Source organism: Dipodomys merriami, unplaced genomic scaffold, assembly GCF_024711535.1.
Source record: "Dipodomys merriami isolate MVZ:Mamm:240054 unplaced genomic scaffold, mDipMer1.0.p SCAF_6, whole genome shotgun sequence".
Lineage (NCBI taxonomy): Eukaryota > Metazoa > Chordata > Mammalia > Rodentia > Heteromyidae > Dipodomys > Dipodomys merriami.
The window spans coordinates 21726523-21745581 of NW_027206179.1; the positions used below are offsets into that span (position 1 = coordinate 21726523).

General features: G+C 42.7%; 1 protein-coding gene across 2 annotated transcripts in view; it reads right to left on the minus strand.

The window, feature by feature from the left end:
- Ipo5 (importin 5) overlaps positions 1-13544 on the minus strand; it is a 58754-nt gene extending 45210 nt beyond the window's left edge. Inside the window, exons 1-2 of one of the 2 annotated variants that reach the window (XM_070002709.1) lie at positions 13464-13544; positions 894-1000 (exon numbers count right to left, since the gene is read on the minus strand). The gene's annotated coding sequence lies outside the window, so the exon portion shown is untranslated. The remainder of the gene's footprint in view (positions 1-893; positions 1001-13463) is intronic. The other variant, XM_070002710.1, reaches the window with a different exon arrangement.
- Between the last annotated feature and the right edge of the window lie 5515 nt (positions 13545-19059).

The following is a 19059-nucleotide window of genomic DNA, read 5'->3' on the forward strand; positions in this document are numbered from 1 at the left end:
TCAGTATTAAGTTGCAATTAGAAATGCAAAACTTCCAAGTCCATGCTCAGAAGAGATCTTTTACAGTCAGATCACCCAGACCAGGGGCAAGTGGAACCCTAATATTTCTGAAGGACACCCATAGTAGGCCCCTCAGCAAATTATGATGAACTGAACACAGGCAGAGGAAACTGACTCAGTTAACTTCCATTACTTTTTTTTTTTCTCCATCTCTGTCTGTCTCTCATCTAGTTTTATATTTTAAATTCACTGAATGTGGGTGGGTGGAATTTTTGGGGAGAGGCAGATGGGTTTGGAGGCTAGGAGCAGAGGCATCAAGGCCAGGTATGAAGAGTTCAAATGAGGGCTTCACCACTCACACGGTGCATGAGCTTGCCCAAATTCAGTCCCCTTTCTCAATCCCAGTCCCCTCTTCTATGAAATGGAAATGACAGAAACATGTTTACTACTTGCTTAATTTGAAAGTCCATTTCCAGCTATGAGTCTTGTAGGTGCACTGTCTGCTGCTGTGGTAGCCCATAAGCTTTATTGGCTAGTTGATCTCTTGAAATATGGCTAGTTTGCAATGAGATGTGTGTTATTGTAAAATTGTATGCTCTAAAATTTAAAGACAACAGGAACTTAAAAATATTTGTAGACTGATCACATGTAGGAATGATAATATATTGGGTTATATGAAATATATTAATATTTGTTTAATTTTGATCATCTTAAAACCTGTCTATTCAAAATCTTGAAATTCCATATGTGATTTGTGTTTGTGGCTCACACTTTCAGTTGGACACTGCTTTGCTAGAGAATAAAATAACTTGTTATACAGGGTGTCCTGCCTATTTGGCACATTTAGGTTAAAGAAGTGTTTTCTTTTTTTTTCAACAAATGAAGTCAGTTACCTTTACAGTGTTTTCTGTTGCTTCCAGTTTTCTTGATTCTCAGGGATTTGGAGACATGATAGAATACTTTCTGAGCAGTGTTCCTGCTTAGGAATTTCCTTCCCCTGCTGGTATGACATAAATAGAATTGTGGACCTTTAGAAGGTAATTAGATCAGCTCAAATTTGATCTTGTAGAACAAATCTTTTTAAGTTAAATCAAGGACTCATCAAGAGTTGAAAAACAATAATAGCTTTTATGTTCTCAATGTTGTTTTCATTTACATGTGGTAAATAGATTTAAAAGCTATCATTTGTTTCATTTCGAAACTTGAAATATGACTAAACTTAACAGATGTATTTTATTTGAGTATTTTGCCTTGGAATGCAAATAGGGTGAATGGCAAAGAAGGGGAAAATTCATAGTGTAAAAGAGTGTCTACAGCCGGGCGTTGGTGGCTTATGCCTGTAATCCTAGCTACTCAGGAGGCTGAGATCTGAGGATCGTGGTTCAAAGCCAGCCCGGGCAGGAGAGACCGGGCAGGAGAGACCGTGAGACTCCTATCTCCAATAAACCACCAGAAAACCGGAAGTGGTGCTGTAGCTCAAGTGGTAGAGCGCTGGCCTTAAGCTGATAGAGCTGAGGGACAGTGCCCAGGCCCAGAGTTCAAGCCCCATGACCGACAAAAAAAAAAAGAGTGTCTACAATAGCAGAAATGGCTACAAAATAGATTTCAAGAAAAAATGCATTATTAGAAATGGCATTTTTAGCCAGGCACTGGTGGCTCATGCCTGTAATCCTAGGTATTTAGGGGAATAAGATCTGAGGATCACAGTTCAAAACCAGCCCAGGCAGGAAAGTCTGTGAGATTCTTATATCCAATTAACCACCAGAAAGCCAGACGTGGCACCATGGCTCAAAGTGGTAGAGCCTTGAGCTGAAGAGCTCAGGGAAAGCACCTAGGTCCAGAGTTTAAGCCCCATGATCTACCAAACAAAAAAAAAGCAGTTTTATAGTAATAGGTCAATTAATCAACAACAACAACAACAACAACAATTTTAGACAGATACACATAACAGAGCCCCAAAATACTTGAGGTTAACCTGATAGAATTAGGGGAGAAATAGCCAATTCACTAAAAATAGCTTGAGACTTTAGTCTCTACCTATAATAATTGGTAAGATGAAGTAGGCAGATCATTGAGAAACAGAAGACATGAAGAAGTCATTAAGCATTATGTAAACCAATTTTATGACTGATTATCACATTTTATGACTTATTATCATAAAAATGTTATTTCTGTGCTGGGATGTAACACAGTGTGAAAGTGCTTGCTCAGCAATTGCAACAGTCCTGGGTTTGATCCCCAGTACCAAAAAAGAAAAGACAAAAAAGAAAAGTTAAAAAAAAAAGTAATTTCTTGGGCTGGGAAGGTGGCTCAGTGGTAGAGCGCTTGCCTTGCATGCATGAGGCCCTGGGTTCGATTCCTCAGCACCACATAAGCAAAAAGAAAAAAGCCGGAAGTGGCACTTTGGATGAAGTGGTAGAGTGCTAGCTTTGAGCTGAAGAGCTGAGGGACAGTGCCCAGGCCCAGAGTTCAGGCCCCACAACCAGACCCCCCCAAAAAAAGAAAAAAGTAATTTCTGAAAACACTTATTTTCCCTTGAAATGTAGTATAGACCTAACTCCCTACCAACGAAAAAAGGAATATATTATAACATAAACCACTGAGGATCTAAAAAGGTTGAAATCATACAAAATATGTTTTCTAACCAAAATAGAATGAAATTAGAAATAGAGAACTAGGGAAATTTGACAAGTTCATGCCTATAAACAGTCCCATCCTAAATAGCAAATATGCTGTTACAAATATTAGAAAACATCTTGAAGGTGTTTGAAAAGGAAGACATAAGATACCCAAACTTATGGGACACAATGACAGAATTGCTCATGAAAGATGAAAGAGGGGGGCTGGGAAGGTGGCTCAGTGGTAGAGCGCTTGCCTTGCAAGCATGAGGCCCTGGGTTCGATTCCTCAGCACCACATAAGGAAAAAGAAAAAAAAGCCGGAAGTGGCACTGTGGCTCCAGTGGTAGAGCGCTAGCCTTGAGCTGAAGAGCTGAGGGACAGTGCCCAGGCCCAGAGTTCAGGCCCCATGACTGGACCAAAAAAAAAAGAAAGATGAAAGAGGGCTGGGAAGGTGGCTCAGTGGTAGAATGCTTGCCTTGCATGCATGAGGCCCTGGTTTGATTCCTCAGCACCACATAAGCAGAAAAAAAAAGCCGGAAGTGGGGCTATGGTTCAAGTGGTAGCACGCTAGCCTTGAGCTGAAGAGCTGAGGGACAGCGCCCAGGACCAGCATTCAGGCCCCATGCCCAGACCCCCCCCCAAAAAAAAACAAAACAAAACAAAAAAGAAAGATGAAAGATCCCAAGGCCATAATGAAATGACAATCATTAGAGAGAAACTGAGCTAGGAAGGAAATTTTAAAAATAAGAAGAGAAAAACACCAAATTCTGCCTTTGAGAAGATCAACAAAATTGAGAAACCTTTGCTTATATTGACTAAGGAAAAAGGAGAAAAGATTCACAAATACTAAAATCAAGAGTGAACCTGGGGGCTGGGAAGGTGGCTCAGTGGTAGAGCGCTTGCCTTGCATGCTCAAGGCCCTGGGTTCGATTCCTCAGCACCACATAAGCAAAAAGAATAAAAGCCCAAAGTGGCGCTGTGGCTCAAGTGGTAGAGCGCTAGCCTTGAGCTGAAGAGCTGAGGGACAGCGCCCAGGCCCAGAGTTCAAGTCTCACGACCAGACCCCCCCCAAAAAAAGAGTGAACCTGATAAGCCTAGCATTGGGGGATCACACCTATAATCCCAGCACTCACAGTATGAGGCAGAATTGTGTTTGAAGCCAGGCACATTGTAAGACCCTGTTTCAAAAGAGAAAAACTTAAAAAAATAACAAAGGAGAGAAATTACTAATTGGCTTTCAGAGATATTAAGGCTTATAAGGAAATGTGATGTTTATATTCTAACAAATTCTGTAATGTAGATGAAATAGATCAATTCCTAGAAAGACACACATTATCAAAATTGAAGAAACAGAAAACAGACCTACAATGAGTAAACAGATTAAATGAATAGTAATTATTGTTAAAAATTCCCCACAAAAAAGTTAGGATCACATAGCTTCACTGCTGAACTCTACCTAAATATTTAAAGAATCAACACCAATCCTTCACAAACTGACAAAAAAATGGCAGAGTGAACATATATTAAATCATATTAGAGGGCCAGTATGACACTGATACTGAAATGAGACAAAGATATCACAAGAAACATAGCTCACTATCCCTTAGGAACACTGACACAAAATTCTAAACAAATTACTAGCTGACTAACAACATAAGATTTAAAACTTAAGTAGAGCTGGGCGCCAGTGGCTCACACCTGTAATCCTAGCTACTTAGGAGGCTAAGATCAGATGATCATGGTTCAAAGACAGCATGGGCAAGAAAAGTCTTTAAGACTATTATCTCCAATAAACCACTCAGAAACCAGAAGTAGCACTGTGGCTCAAGTGGTAGAGCGCTTGCCTGGAGCTGAAGAGCTGAGGGACAGCGCCAGGCCCAGAGTTCAAGCCTCATGACTGGAAAAAAAAAAATTATAGGTGTGAGCCACTGTGCCCTACACCATTTGATTCTTTGACAAGGTTATTTTTTTTTTGTGGGTGGGAGGAAAGAGGGGTGCCAATTCTGGGGCTTGAACTCCGGGCCTGGGTGCTGTCTCAGAGCTTTTATGCTCAAGGCTAGCTCTCTAACACTTGAGCCACAGGCTCCACTTTTGGCTTTTTGGTGGTTAATTGGAGATAAGAGTCTTATAGACTTTCCTCATTAGCTCATAGCTTTCTGAGTAGCTTGCTTGATTATAGGAATGAGTCACAGAGCCCTGCAAGGTTCATTTTTTTTTTTGGCGGGGGGGGGGGGGGGCGGGGGGGGGGGATGGGGGGTGTCCGGTCGTGGGACCTGAACTCTGGGCCTGGGCGCTTTCCCTCAACTCTTCAGCTCAAGGCTAGCGCTCTACCACTTGAGCCACAGCGTCACTTCAGGCTTTTTTCTTTTTGCGTATGTGGTGCTGAGGAATTGAACCCAGGGCCTCATGCATGCAAGGCAAGTGCGCTGCCACTGAGCCACCTTCCCAGCCCGCAAGGTTCATTTTTTTTTTGGGGGTCCGGTCGTGGGGCCTGAACTCTGGGCCTGGGCACTGTCCCTCAGCTCTTCAGCTCAAGGCTAGCGCTCTACCACTTGAGCCACAGCGCCACTTCCGGCTTTTTTCTTTTTGCTTATGTGGTGCTGAGGAATCGAACCCAAGGCCTCAGGCATGCAAGGCAAGCACCCTACCACTGCGCCAACTTCCCAGCCCACAAGGTTCATTTTTATGTTTCAACTTGACTAGTTGTGGTGCCTAGCTGTTTGGTCAAGCAATATAGATATTGCTGTGAAAATTATTTGTGGATGTGATTTACCATCTATAAATCAGTTGACTTAGTGACAAATTGCCCTCCTTGAGATGAGTGAATTTCTGTCCTCCATTGAGGGCCTCAACAGGAACAGTTGAAGTCACTGGAGGCAGAATCCTCAAGAATGCAGCTTAGAAATTCTACCCTGACTTCCTGCCTGCCAGCATGCCCTTCACATCTGACACTCAAGAGGACAAACAACATTGCTACCTGAATTTCCAGACCACTGGCCTGCTCTACAGGTTTTGGGCTTAATGGCTTCCACAATGCTGGGAGCCATTTCCTCACAAAGAAACCTATCCCTCTATGTATCCTGTTTTCCCAAGGGCACTGAAGGGGGTGCAGGGGGGAGAAGTTTTCATCAAGTGTTGTGGTACAATTGGAAATCTACATTCAGAAGGCCCCTACCACATAAAATGGATCATGGACTAAAACTATAAAATTCTTAGAATAAATTTTCAAGGCCTTAGATTAGGTAACTGTTTTTAGATATGGGACCAGTAATCACATACACACACACACACACACACACACACACACACACAACTGTTTTTAGATATGGGACCAGTAATCACATACATACACACACACACACACACACACACACACACACACAACAGTTTTTAGATATGGGACCAGTAATCACATACACACACACACACACACACACACACACACACACACACACACACACACACACACACACACACACACACCATCAAGAAAGGGGAAAAAAACAACTCAAAAATGGGAGAAAATACATACAGATCATATATAGTTCCCCTTTTTTGTTCTTTTGTTGTTGTTGTTGTTGGTCATGGGGTGTGAACTCTGGGCCTGGGCGCAGTCCCTCAGCTCTTCCGCTCAAGGCAGGTGCTCTACTACTTGAGCCACAGTGCCACTTTCGGTTTTCTAGTAGTTAATTGGAGATAAGAGTCTTAAAGACTTTCCTGCCTGAGCTGGCTTTAAAGGGTAATCCTCAGATCTCAGCCTCCTGAGTAGGTAGGATTACAATTGGTGTGAGCCACTGGCACCCAGCTAGTTTTGTTTTTGAAGGCAGGGTCTCACTGTGTAGCAGAGGCTGGCCTCAAACTTAAATGTCTCCTGCCTCAGCCTTTAGAGGTGTGAACCACAACACAGGTTTGCAAATTATGTAGCTTCTAAGAGACATCCAGAACATATAAAGAACTATTACAAGACCAAATTGACCCAGGTCTGGGAATGTGGCTTAGTGGCAGAGTGCTTGCCTTGCATACATGAAGCCCTGGGTTCAATTCTTTTTTTTTTTTTTTGTCGGTCGTGGGGCTTGAACTCTGGGCCTGGGCGCTGTCCCTCAGCTCTTCAGCTCAAGGCGAGCGCTCTACCACTTGAGCTACAGCGCCGCTTCCGGTTTTCTGGTGGTTTATTGGAGATAGGAGTCTCACGGTCTCTCCTGCCCGGGCTGGCTTTGAACCGCGATCCTCAGATCTCAGCCTCCTGAGTAGCTAGGATTACAGGCGTGAGCCACCAGCGCCCGGCTGGGTTCAATTCTTTAGTACCACAAAAAACAGAAAAAGCTGAAAGTGGCACTGTGGCTCAGGTGGTAGAGTGATAGCTTGAAAAAAAGCAGCTTAGGGGTGCTGGGAAGGTGGCTCAATGGTAGAGTGCTTGCCTTGCATGCATGAGGCCCTTGGTTTGATTCCTCAGCACCACATGAGCATAAAAAGCCAGAAGTGGGGCTGAGGCTTAAGTGGTAGAGCGCTGATCTACAGCTGAAGAGCTGGGGGACAGCACCCAGGCCCAGAGTGCAGGCCCCACAACCGACCAAAAAAGAAAAAAAAAAAGCTGCTCAGGGAAAGCGCCTAGGCCTTGACTTAAAGCCCCCAGGACTGGTAAAAACAAAAACAAGGGACTGGGAAGGTGGCTCAGTGGCAGAGAGCTTGCCTTGCATGCATGAGGCCCTGGGTTGGATTCCTCAGCACCACATAAGCAAAAAGAAAAAAGCCGGAAGTGGCGCTGTGGCTCAAGTGGTAGAGTGCTCGCCTTGAGCTGAAGAGCTGAGGGACAGCACCCAGGCCCAGAGTTCAGGCCCCATGACCGGACCCAAAAAAAAAACAAAAACAAAAACAAAAAACTAAAACAACAACAAGAAAAGCCCTAAATGACCCAACTAAAATAGAAGCAAAATATTTGAATGAACATTTATACAAAAATTAAATACACCAATATCCAATAAAGATATGACACTGACAACAACAACAAAATGACAATGGTTAGTTTTGCTGAGAATGTAGAAAAATTCAAACCTTCATACAGGGATCTTAATTTTTTTTTAGACTTTTCTGATGTAAATGTAAAATAAGACAGTCAATTTGGAAAAAAAATGTTACAGAGTTATTATATGACTTAATAATTCCAGTGCTAGGATCACAGTACAAAGCCAACACAGAAAAGTCTGTTCAATTAACCAAGCACCAAAATGCTTGAGATGGGGGCTGGGAAGGTGGCTCAGTGGTAGAGTGCTTGCCTTGCATGCATGAGGTCCTGGGTTCAATTCCTCAATACCACAGAAGCAGAAAAATTTGGAAGTGGAGCTGTTTTTCAAGTGGTAGAGCGCTAGCCTTGAGCTGAAGAGCTGAGGGACAGTGCCCAGGCCCAGAGTTCAGGCCCCATGACTGACCAAAAAAAAAAAAATCGAGATGGAGCTGTGGCTCAAGTGGTAGAATGCTAGCCTTGAATAAAAAAGCTAAGGTACAGGTGACCAGGCCCTGAGTTCAAGTCCCAGTACTGGTATCAAAAACAAAAAACTTTCATGATAGGTGAATTATATATCTCAATATGAATCAAGAGATCTAAAGAAAATTGATCCAAACATAGTTTTCATATTTTCACAGTACTTTAAGTTCAGAATATATGGATAATCTTCATAATCCTCAGTACTTAGTACTTGGATATTGTGCTTGGGTACAACATATAAAATAAATATATTTTCTTCCCACCTTTTGCTATTTACAGCAAATACCTTACAGGTTAGACCCACTGACATGGCCATTTTGCCTCATGCATTATGATGACATACATAGTGGAACAGTGATTGTGACATCGATCCACATCTTGGATTTTCAGCTATTGATTTCTAGCAGACTATAATTAATGAGGAATAAAGGAGACTTTATAGTAACACATACTTCTCCAGTCTACCCATTCTATGGTGTAGTACTGCTTTATACCACATCTACTGCTTTAGTATTTAATAGTTCATTCATCCATTTGCTTAATGAATGGGCCACCTCTGTGGTGGCACTGTGAGATGGTGAGAATTCTGTGGCAAGCTTGTAGGCCGGCTTCCCACCGTTATTGATTTGCTTTTTCTTTTTGATGGTACCAGTGTTCAAACTCAAGGCCGCTAGATCACTCATCTTTCTTACTTGGCTGGCACTCTAAAGGCTAGGCCTTTAGCCATATGGATTTATAAAGCTTTTAAAAGAAGTCAAATTGGAGTGGACCTGTGACTCAATTGGTACACTAGCCTAGAATATTAGCCTCAGTGCCCAGACCCAGGACCAACACACGCACACGCACATACATACACACACACACACACACACACACACACACACACACACACATACACACAAGAAGTGAAATATGCTGGGTGGTGGCGGCTCATCATTGTAATCCTAGCTACTCAGGAGGCTGAGATCTGAGGATCTAGGTTCAAAGCAAGCCCAGGTAGAAAAGTTGGGGAGACACTTCTCCAATAAACTATTCAGAAAAAGGTAGAAGTGGTGCTGTGACTCAAGTGGTAGAGAGCACAGAGTCTCATGGATAGCACCCAGGCCCTGAGTTCAAGTCCCAGGACTAGCAAAAGAAAAGTAAAATAATGAACAAGTGGTTGTCATGGTGTGAGGGGCGGGGCGGGGGGGGGGCAAGTGTACATTCCTGTAACCCTAGCTATTTAGGAGGCTGAGATCTGAAAACTGAAGTTCAAAGCCAGGCCAAACAGACAAATCCAAGAGACTCATCTCTAACTTACCAGCAAAAGCTGGAAGTAGAGATGTGGCTCAAGTGGTAGTGTACCAGCCTTTAGCCAAAATCCAAGGTAGAGTTCAAGCCTTAATTTCTAGCACCAAAAACAACAACAAACCAAAGCAAGTTAACTGAGAAGATAATTTCATCTAGTGACAAGTTGAAAGAGGATGATGAGATAAAGAATGACTGGAGTCGATGTGGGGTGCTATTCAGAGACAGAGTATTTGATGGGTAGTGACATTTGAGCTGAGAGTGAGACTAATGAGGAAATGGAGGTTCATCCAACCGAGGAAACAGGACAAAAGCTGGAAGGCCAAAGTAAACCTTGCCAATTTCTGGAAGGGCCAACAGCTATGGCCAGAGGGTAGGAAGCAAGGAGGGAAAGCTGGGAGGGAAAGAGGTGGGATTATCTGTAGCATTGTGACAGTTTAAAGGCGTGGCTTATTCTGGAGGAACCAAAACCAAGGGAAGATGAAGAGATTTGACCTAAAACAACAACAACAACAACAACAACAACAACAAAACAACAACAAAAAAAGCACAAAGGGATCAACCTGTCTGCTGTGTGGATATGGGTATTGGAGAGAAAGTTGGTGGCCATATCCAGGGGTGGGGATGTTGGCTTAGTCTATAATGGTATCTTAAGTGGTTAGTTTAAAATAGTCTCATGTTGTAAATAGAGCCGAACACTGGGTGCAGATCTAAGTTTCTCAAAAGAAAAATCAAAATCTGGACAAAAGAGAGGTATGGATGGCTCCGGAGTTAGGGAAACTGAAGGAGTTATGGAAAATCTGTCTGATTGGAGATGAGGATGAGCTGGCTTGGGTTTTGGTCTGAGCAGGTAGGAATGCTATTAAGAAGAATGAATGCAGAGGTGGTGTTTAGGGCCAGATCAGGGGAGTAATAAAAATCAAGGTTTACTTCCAGCTAAGTTGAAGGCATTCAGTAGACAGCCAGATAGTAATGTCCAGAAAACAGGTGGCTAGAGGGGACTGGAGTCCAGGGATTGTCACAGTCAGCATTTTCATACATTTCAAGTTGTGGTATTGGATCACTTCATGATGGGTAGAGGGAAGAGAGCCAAGGACTTAAGCCAAGAACAACTTAATAGTGAGAGGCCAGGCCAAAAAAGGTTGATAGTTTCTGCATAATGCAAACATAAGGATCGGGTATGGTACATTTGACATTAGCCACACCTAAAATTTTAATTCCTGTTGATTTCTGATTGTGAGGAGTTTATAAAAAATATAATTAGCTGGGTAAACAAGTAGGCACAGATGTCAGCTACATACAAAAAAGGGATTTTAATGATTTTTTTCTTATAGATCAAGAAAAGTAGGATTTTCTTGGTGTGAAGGAAAAAAGAAATTCAAATGCTGGTATTACAGGGTACTCAGCCAGTAATCCTAACTACTCAAGAGGTTGAGATCTGAGGATTGTGCTTCAAAAGACTTATCTCCAATTAAACACTAAAAAACCAAAAGTGGAACTATAGCTCAAGTGGTAGGGTGCTAGCCTTGAGCTGAAAAAAGCTTAGGACAGCACCCAGGTCCTGAATTGAAGCCCCAGGACTGGCAAAAAAAAAAAAAAAAAAAAAAAATCTGGTATTGGGGCTTGAACTCAGGGCTTGGCGCTGTCCTGACCTTTTCCACTGAAGGCTGGTAATTTATCCCTTGACTTTTCTTCTGACTTTTTGGTGGTTAATTGAAAGTCTGTCACAGACTTTCTTGCCCTGGAATTCTTTGAACTGTGATCCTTAGGTCTTAGCCTTTTGGTAGCTAAAATTACAGGTATGAGCCACCAGACCTGGCAAAATTAACTTTCTTCAACCACTCAGCTCTCCCACTATCTAATTTACTGTTTCACTGGGAAGTATGGCTGTGAAAATAGGGAATTAAAACTATTGTTTAAGGAAATCCAGTCAAACTAAACTTGGAGTAAATACACTCATCTCCTCTGGTCTGAATCTAAGCATTTATCTGATCAGTTATGTTTGTGCTTAAGGTTTTATGACATAGGAAGGTTAGAGGGGCCACCTGGTGTTCTTGCCCTGAAGCTCTGTTCTTGATCTCTGGGGTTTGAGCTCCTCTTCTTCATCCTCCTCCTCCTCCTTCCTTCCTCCTCCTCCTCCTTCCTTCCTCCTCCTCCTCCTCCTTTTTCTAAGTAGTTTATTGGGGATGAGAATCTCAAGGACTTTCCTGCCTTAGCTGGCTTTGAACTACAATCCTCAGATTTCAGCCTCCTGAGTAATTAGGAATTCAGATGTGAGCCACCAGCACCTGTAATTCTAGCTACTATCTCTCCTATTCCAAAGTGTTCCCTCCCATTTTCTCTGTTGGTCAACGGTCATTTATTATAGCTGCCAATGTACAATGACAGTGGCCTCTATGGGCCAGCTACTCTATGGGGCTTGCTGTGTGATCTGGAAACCGAATGACCACGTGCAGCAGTCAGCATGTGACCTGGGCGGAGTAGGGAGCAGATTACGCTTCCTGGGGAGCTGGGTGCATGACTTTAAGGACGACAACTCAGCCATTTGGGTTTTTTTGTTTTGTTTTTGTCAGTCATGGGGGTTGAACTCTGGGTCTGGGCGCTGTCCCTCAGCTCTTCAGCTCAAGGCAAGTACTCTACTACTTGAGCCACAGCATCTCTTCCGGTTTTCAGAGTGGTTTATTGGAGATAAGAGTCTCACAGAGTTTCCTGCCTAGGCTGGCTTGGAACCTTGATCCTCTGATCTCAGCCTCCTGAGTAGCTAGAGTTACATGTGTGAGCCACTGACGCCCGGCTGGTTGGAAGGTTTTATGACTGTGTTCAGGTGTTTTCTCTTCCTAGGAACCTCACACAATGCCCCTGCCCAAAGCGTCTCTCATACCAGAAACTCCTCAGTGATAGAACAATACAAAAATTCCTCAGATCTAAAATTGTTTTTGCTTTTTTTTTGGTCGGTTGTGGGGCTTGGGCACTGACCCTCAGCTCTTCAGCTCAAGGATAGAGCTCTACCACTTGAGCCACAGCAGGACTTCTGGTTTTTCTGGTGGATTATTGGAGATAAGAGTCTCAAGGACTTTCCTGCTCAGGCTGGCTTTGAACGGTGATCTTTAGATCTCAGCCTCCTGAGTAGCAGGCATGAGCCTGGCTTAATACATTTCTTTACATGATGACATTGTGGTTTTACCCTAGTGGGAGACTCAGTTCTAAGGGAAGCCGAAGACTAGGAGGCTCATTAGGTAGGATTTTGAATACTTCATGATTGGTTTCATTCCTCCACAAGGATAATGAATTACCTTTTCTTTCTCATTTACTTGATTAGTGATCTCTGAACACTAAAATATACTCACCTCTGAAAGGACACAACTATCAAGGCCTGAAATGGGAAAGTTTAAAAACAAAGCATCTTGAGACAGTTGAGAAATTAATGTCAGTAGGAGTTGATGTACTTTAAAGTATTTCTTTTCTATAGGAAAGTTCTTGATTAGATTTCAATTACTTGGTGACTAGAAGGTGAATGAATATCATAATTGTAGGAGAAAATAATATTTTTATGTTGGACAGGAAATAAATAGTAGAATTTACAGTGGCCAGAGGTAGAACAAAACCTATCTGAAAATTAGATCTAGTTGGGTACTGCAAAAATCCTGCTCAGGGGAACATACATGGTCCTGGAAAATTTTCTCCCGAAAATATCTAAATGAGACAAAAACTCATCTCTGACAGTTTGAGGATAGCCATCCTGGTCATTTGGCTTATTAGCCAAATTGAGCAATGCTAGGAAAATAGTGCTTTAAGTTTCTGATGTTTCTCCAGCTAGCTAAAGATAAAATACCAAGGAACTACGAGCAGATGTGGAATCTCCTTCTTTCTTCCTTGGTTTCTGTCGGCCAGATCCTCAATCATTTTCTCAGACCTTCCCTTCTTCCTAGCTACTACCCTGAGGACTATAGTGGATGAGGGAGATAAAGGAACCTCTAGATCTTACTTTCCTTCTATTACCCTGGGAATTTGTTTCTCAGGATGGGTTAAATCCTTAACATTTGCCATCTAAATGCGAGATGGGGAGTTACTTACAGTAGTCAAGGCTGTTCTCGGCAGTATGCTTGCTCCAGCGGTGGGATGACATTAACCCCACAGTTCTGACCTTGTGACTCACAGAGGTTACCATAGAGACCCCAGGGAGCAGTTATGACTCACCGCAGGTCAGTGCCGCCCTGCTGGCAGCCATTACAGTTTGCCCACCCTGCTGGCTTCCTAGGATCAAACTTAAATAATACAGGCTAAGTATGCCTAGGTGGAACCATACAAGAGAAAGGAAGCCACCCGCCCTTGAGGATAAAATTAGTGATGTGGAAGCCAGCTCAGGTTAGGTACAGATTTGAAACTCTAGTAGTTTCCTTACCTATGGGCTTCAGTTTTTTAAGTTTATTGTTATTATGAAGGTGTTGTACAGAGGGATTACAATGACATGAATTAGTAATGAGCACATTTCCTTTCATACAGTGTCTTCCCTTACTTCACTCCCACTGGACTTCAGTTTTTGTGTGTTCTTTTTGTACCTGTCCTGGGCTTGAACTCTGGGCCTGGGCACTGTCCCTAAGCTTCTTCAGCTTAAGGCTGGCACTCTACCACTTGAGCCACAGCGCCACTTCCGGCTTTTTTCTTTTTGCTTATGTGGTGCTGAGGAATCGAACCCAGAGCCTCAGGCATGCAAGGCAAGCGCTCTACCACTGAGCCACCTTCCCAGCCCCCCTGAGCTGCTTTTGCTCAAGGCTAGCACTCTAGCGCTTGAGCCACAGCATCACTTCTAGCCTTTTCTGTTCATGTGGTATTGAGGATTGAATGTAGGGCTTCATGCCTGCTAGGCAAGCACTCTACCATTAAGCCACATTCCCAGCTCTCCCACTTCTGGTTTTTGAGTGTTTAATTGAGAGTCTCACTTTTCTGCCCTGGTTGGCTTTGAACTGTGATTCTCAGATCTCAGCTTCTGAATAGCTAAGATTACAGGCTACTGGTGTCTAGAAATTTGTTCCTTTTTTTCCCTTCAGGTAGTGTTTCACTGCCTGGATGTCTTCAGTACTTGTTCCCAAACTTTGCCTATGAAAGCTGCTATGAAGTGGTTGTGTGGCTGTACATTTTCACCAATCTGAAATAACCACTGGGAGTGCACATTCATAGTTCTATGCTAGGCCTACGTTTAAGAAGCTGCCAGTGGTTTTCCAAACTGGCCTATACCAATTCACACTACCACCAGCAATGCATGAGAGATGCAGTTTTGAACATCCTTGCCAGCATTTAATATTGCTGTTCTTTTTTATCTCTCTTTTCTTTTCTGCTGAGGAACCGAACCGAGGGCCTCATGCATGCAAGGCAAGCATTCTACCACTGAGCCACTTTCCCAGCCGCTCTCTTTCTTTTTTTAAGTTTTAGCTGTTTTGAGTGTGGTGATACATCATCCTGGCGATTATTCACACTTTCTTAATCATGGGAAGAAACACAATGTACTTTCTTCTTAATTGGGCCCTGGCTACTGTGGAATAGGTTTTACAACCTCATAGCTCTGTGGTTGTTTCATATCTCAAAATATAATAAATAGCCAAGAAAGGAAGGCATTGAGGTGAATGTTTTGAGATACAATCTCCTAACATCCCTTGAAAAAAACAAAGATAACCACAAACAAGGCCCCAAATGCCCTGGCTGGAGGTAGGATAGGCAGTCAGCTGGGCTCAAGTGTGAAGTCTGTGCTACTTTCATCTAACCACATCACCTCCGCCTTCCAGAAAGAACATTGTCTTCCAAAGCAGACTGACTGAAATAGTTTAAGTGCTGAGAAAAATAAAATAAAATTTCTCATGCATGTTCACTGCGGAGGCGGTTTATGGACAGGGAACTACAATACTCATATCCAGTACAGTGACTAGCAGCGAAGAAGGGCTGCTTATTTCAAGTCATTGGGAAGGGCTTTGAAGAAGTGGAGATTTATGAGCCATTTAACAAAGGCTCCTTAGGACATTACTGAGATGGGTAGGCATGTGGCTGGGTGGAGGAGGGGGGTTGTTTCTTGTCATTATAGATTTATTGCTTATAGGCTTATTGCTTTGAATAAAAAAACCCAACAGAGTAGAAAGTAGAAATTCAGCATAGTGTGTTGTGTTAGTATGCTAAGGCTGCTGGAATAAAGAGTTACACACTGAGTGATGGAAACAGCTTAAGCTATTGTCTCATGGGATATGAGGCTAGAAGTTCAAGATCAAGGAAGTTACATTCAAATGTCTTTGGAAGATGGCTCAGCAGAGACAAAGGATCTGGAGCTAACTTGCTGTTTCCCTGAGAGCTAGACTTCTCTCTGCTTTCATCCGGGTCTGTCTAGGTTTGTTCAGAGTATGCACCAAATACTTCTCGTGCCTTTTCTCTCATGCTCCTACTCACCGATTTTGATCTACAATCAAACAATGCATTGATAAGCAATTTACATGGATAATCCACTATACCTTTAAGTGTCTAATAGTCCTGTGAAGTAGGGTTGAACGTTATTCTCTTTTACTGATGAAAGGCAGAGGCATGGAGAAACTAAGAGACTTGGTTACCCTTTCAGAACTACTTGCTACTGGGCTGAGCTGTAAACTCAGGTGGTCTGGCTCAGAGTCTACATTCCTAGATGTTAGAGGCTCTCTATTCTTGAAATTAAAACAACAGTTACAAAAAAGTTTCATGTAAATGTCAACAAAGTACTTCCTACAACTCCTTGGGGCTTGTTTTATTTTACAACACAGATATTACTTGAGCCACAGCTACACGTCTGGTGTGTGCTTTTTTTTTTTTTTTTTTGGTGGCTGATTGGAACTAAATCTCACAGACTTTCTGTTTGAGTTGGCTTCAAACTTTGATCCTCAGATCTCAGCTTCCTGAATAGCTAGGATTACTGGCCTGAGCCACCAGTGACTGGCAATTTTATATGTTATAGATTTCAGGAGAAGAAAATGCATTTGCTTTTTTTTGTTGTTGTTGTTTTGTTTTTTTGGTCCGGTTGTGGGGCCTGAACTCTGGACCTGGACGCTGTCCCTCAGCTCTTCAGCTCAAGGCTAGCACTCTACCACTTGAGCCACAGCGCCACTTCTGTTTTTTTTTCTTTTTTGCTTATGTGGTGCTGAGGAATTGAACCCAGGGCCTCATGCATACAAGGCAAGCGCTCTACCACTGAGCCACCTTCCCAGCCCAAGAAAATACATTTGCTACAGATGATTTTGGATAAAATCATCTTGTGGTCAGGGCAAAAGTGGAGGGAGGACTGCAGAAGGGGCAGAAGAAATAGGCTAGGGACTGACTGGAATGCAAGATTTTATCCTTTCTTCTTATGCTATAGCAATGATATTAATATTTATATTTGTATTGCACAGATACCGAATTATCTGTGTTGAAAATGGCTTAGTAAGGAGGGTTTTCTCTAGTCTCCTGCCTGTAAATTGAGTAAACTAGAGGACAGTATGATGTTGAGCCACGGCAGAGGAGATAGGCTGGCTGAATTTCACACTGGTACACTTGGGCTGGGTTGTCAATAGAGAGTTAAAAGTACATCTCTCAGCTGGCCAGCAGAGCAAAACCAGAAGTGCCTAATTTGCAACAAAGAGGACCCACAGACATGCTTTTTGCTAGAATCTGCAGTTTGAAAGTAAAGAGGAGTCAGGAAGAGAAACTTTATTATAGTGTAGCATTGACGTGACAGATCTGGATTGCCTGGTGATGAGGGGAGACAGAAACTCTTCTTCTTCTTCTTCAGTCACCTTGTATGAAATAATCTGAACCCCGATGGGGCTGGGAAGGTGGCTCAGTGGTAGAGGGCTTGCCTTGCATGCCTGAGGCCCTGGGTTTGATTCCCCAGCACCACATAAGCAAAAAGAAAAAAAGAAAAAAAGCCAGAAGTGGTGCTGTGGCTCAAGTGGTAGAGTGCTAGCCTTGAGCTGAAGAGCTGAAGAGCCCAGAGTTCAGGCCCCACGACTGGACCCCCCCCCCCCCGAAAAAAAGAAGAATCTGAACCCCGAACCCAATACTCTGAAAATGACGCTTGCTATTTCTCCAGCTATGTAGTGTAAAACCCTAGTCATTCCACAATGGCAAGAAAAACAAAAGGTATTAATTTATAACTATTACGTGAAACGAACTAGAGCAAACAGTAGTAACCCTGCAATAATAATGTGGACAGGAATAAAACAAAAGGTGAGTTGAGTTGAACAAGCTCTTCTAAGAACAACTGACAATTGTGGCTCAATAGAGCATAATTTAAAAAGTCAAAAAGGAAAAAAACTACAGCTTGATTTAAGCTCAAAGAAGAAAGACAGGATATTCAGGAAAGATACAGTAGCCTGAAAGGAGAGGAAATAAAAACATTAACACTGGGGCTGGGAATGTGGCTCGGTGGCAGAGTGCTTGCCTTGCATGTCTGAGGCCCTCAGCACCACATAAGGAAAAAGCCGGAAGTGGCGCTATGGCTCAAGTGGTAGAGTGCTAGCCTTGAGCTGAAGAGCTGAGGGACAGTGCCCAGGCCCAGAGTTCAGGCCCCACAACTGGACCCCCTCCCCCCCAAAAAAAATTAACACTAAAATATTCAGAAATCGAAGCTTCCCAAATGACTGGCAGGGATGCAGGTAGCTCAGTAGTAGAAATTACTAGTGTGTACATGGCCCTGGGTTCAAATCTCCAGCACTACTAAAAATAAAACTTCATTAACAGTAATCCAAAGTAGCCTAAAAGGGACATGTTGAGAAAAGTCAAAAAATGAAATATAAATTAGCCAAAGCTCAGGCACAGTGTCCAGTCTCCGAGTTCAAGCCCCAGAACCAGTACATGCACACATATACAACACATCCAAATACATACATACACACATATATTCTCACATATATATGTATATAAGATTATATATGAAAAAGAATAATGGAACAAGAAAAATAGTTTCTTTTTAAAAAAATTAATTTACCCTCTTATTATAGAGGGGATGGACAGAAGGGTTACATTTACATGAGTCAGGTAATGAGTACATTTCCTTTTGCACAGTGTCTTTGCTTCCCTCATTCTCTCACAGTCCCTCCCCTCAGCACCCATGAGTTGTATAGTTCATGTTCATCAGTGTCCAGTGAGTTTCACTGCTGTACTTTGTCAACCTTTTCCCCTAGATTTCTGTACCCTTCCTTCAACCTTTCTTTTTTTTTTTTTTGGGTCCGGTCGTGGGGCCTGAACTCTGGGCCTGGGCACTGTCCCTCAGCTCTTCAGCTCAAGGCTAGTGCTCTACCACTTGAGCCACAGCGCCACTTCCGGCTTTTTTCTTTTTGCTTATGTGGTGCTGGGAATCGAACCCAGGGCCTTAGGCATGCAAGGCAAGTGCTCTACCACTGAGCCAACTTCTGAAGATGTACTTTTGAATTCATTATACATCAGGCAAAGAAGACAGAATCATAAAAACCTAAAAACTTAAAAAAAAGGGGGGGGGAAGGGAAGAAACCTTTTGTTTCTTTTTATTTGTGGAGTTCATTTCAGCATGTATATAATCTTATATAGATATGAAGAGGCTCTTAGGCATTGTGCCTTTGTGTTTCTTACTGTGTGTAAGTCTCTACAATCCTGTGTAATATGAGAAAAATATTGTTTCTTAAAATAACGAACAGGAAACAATATG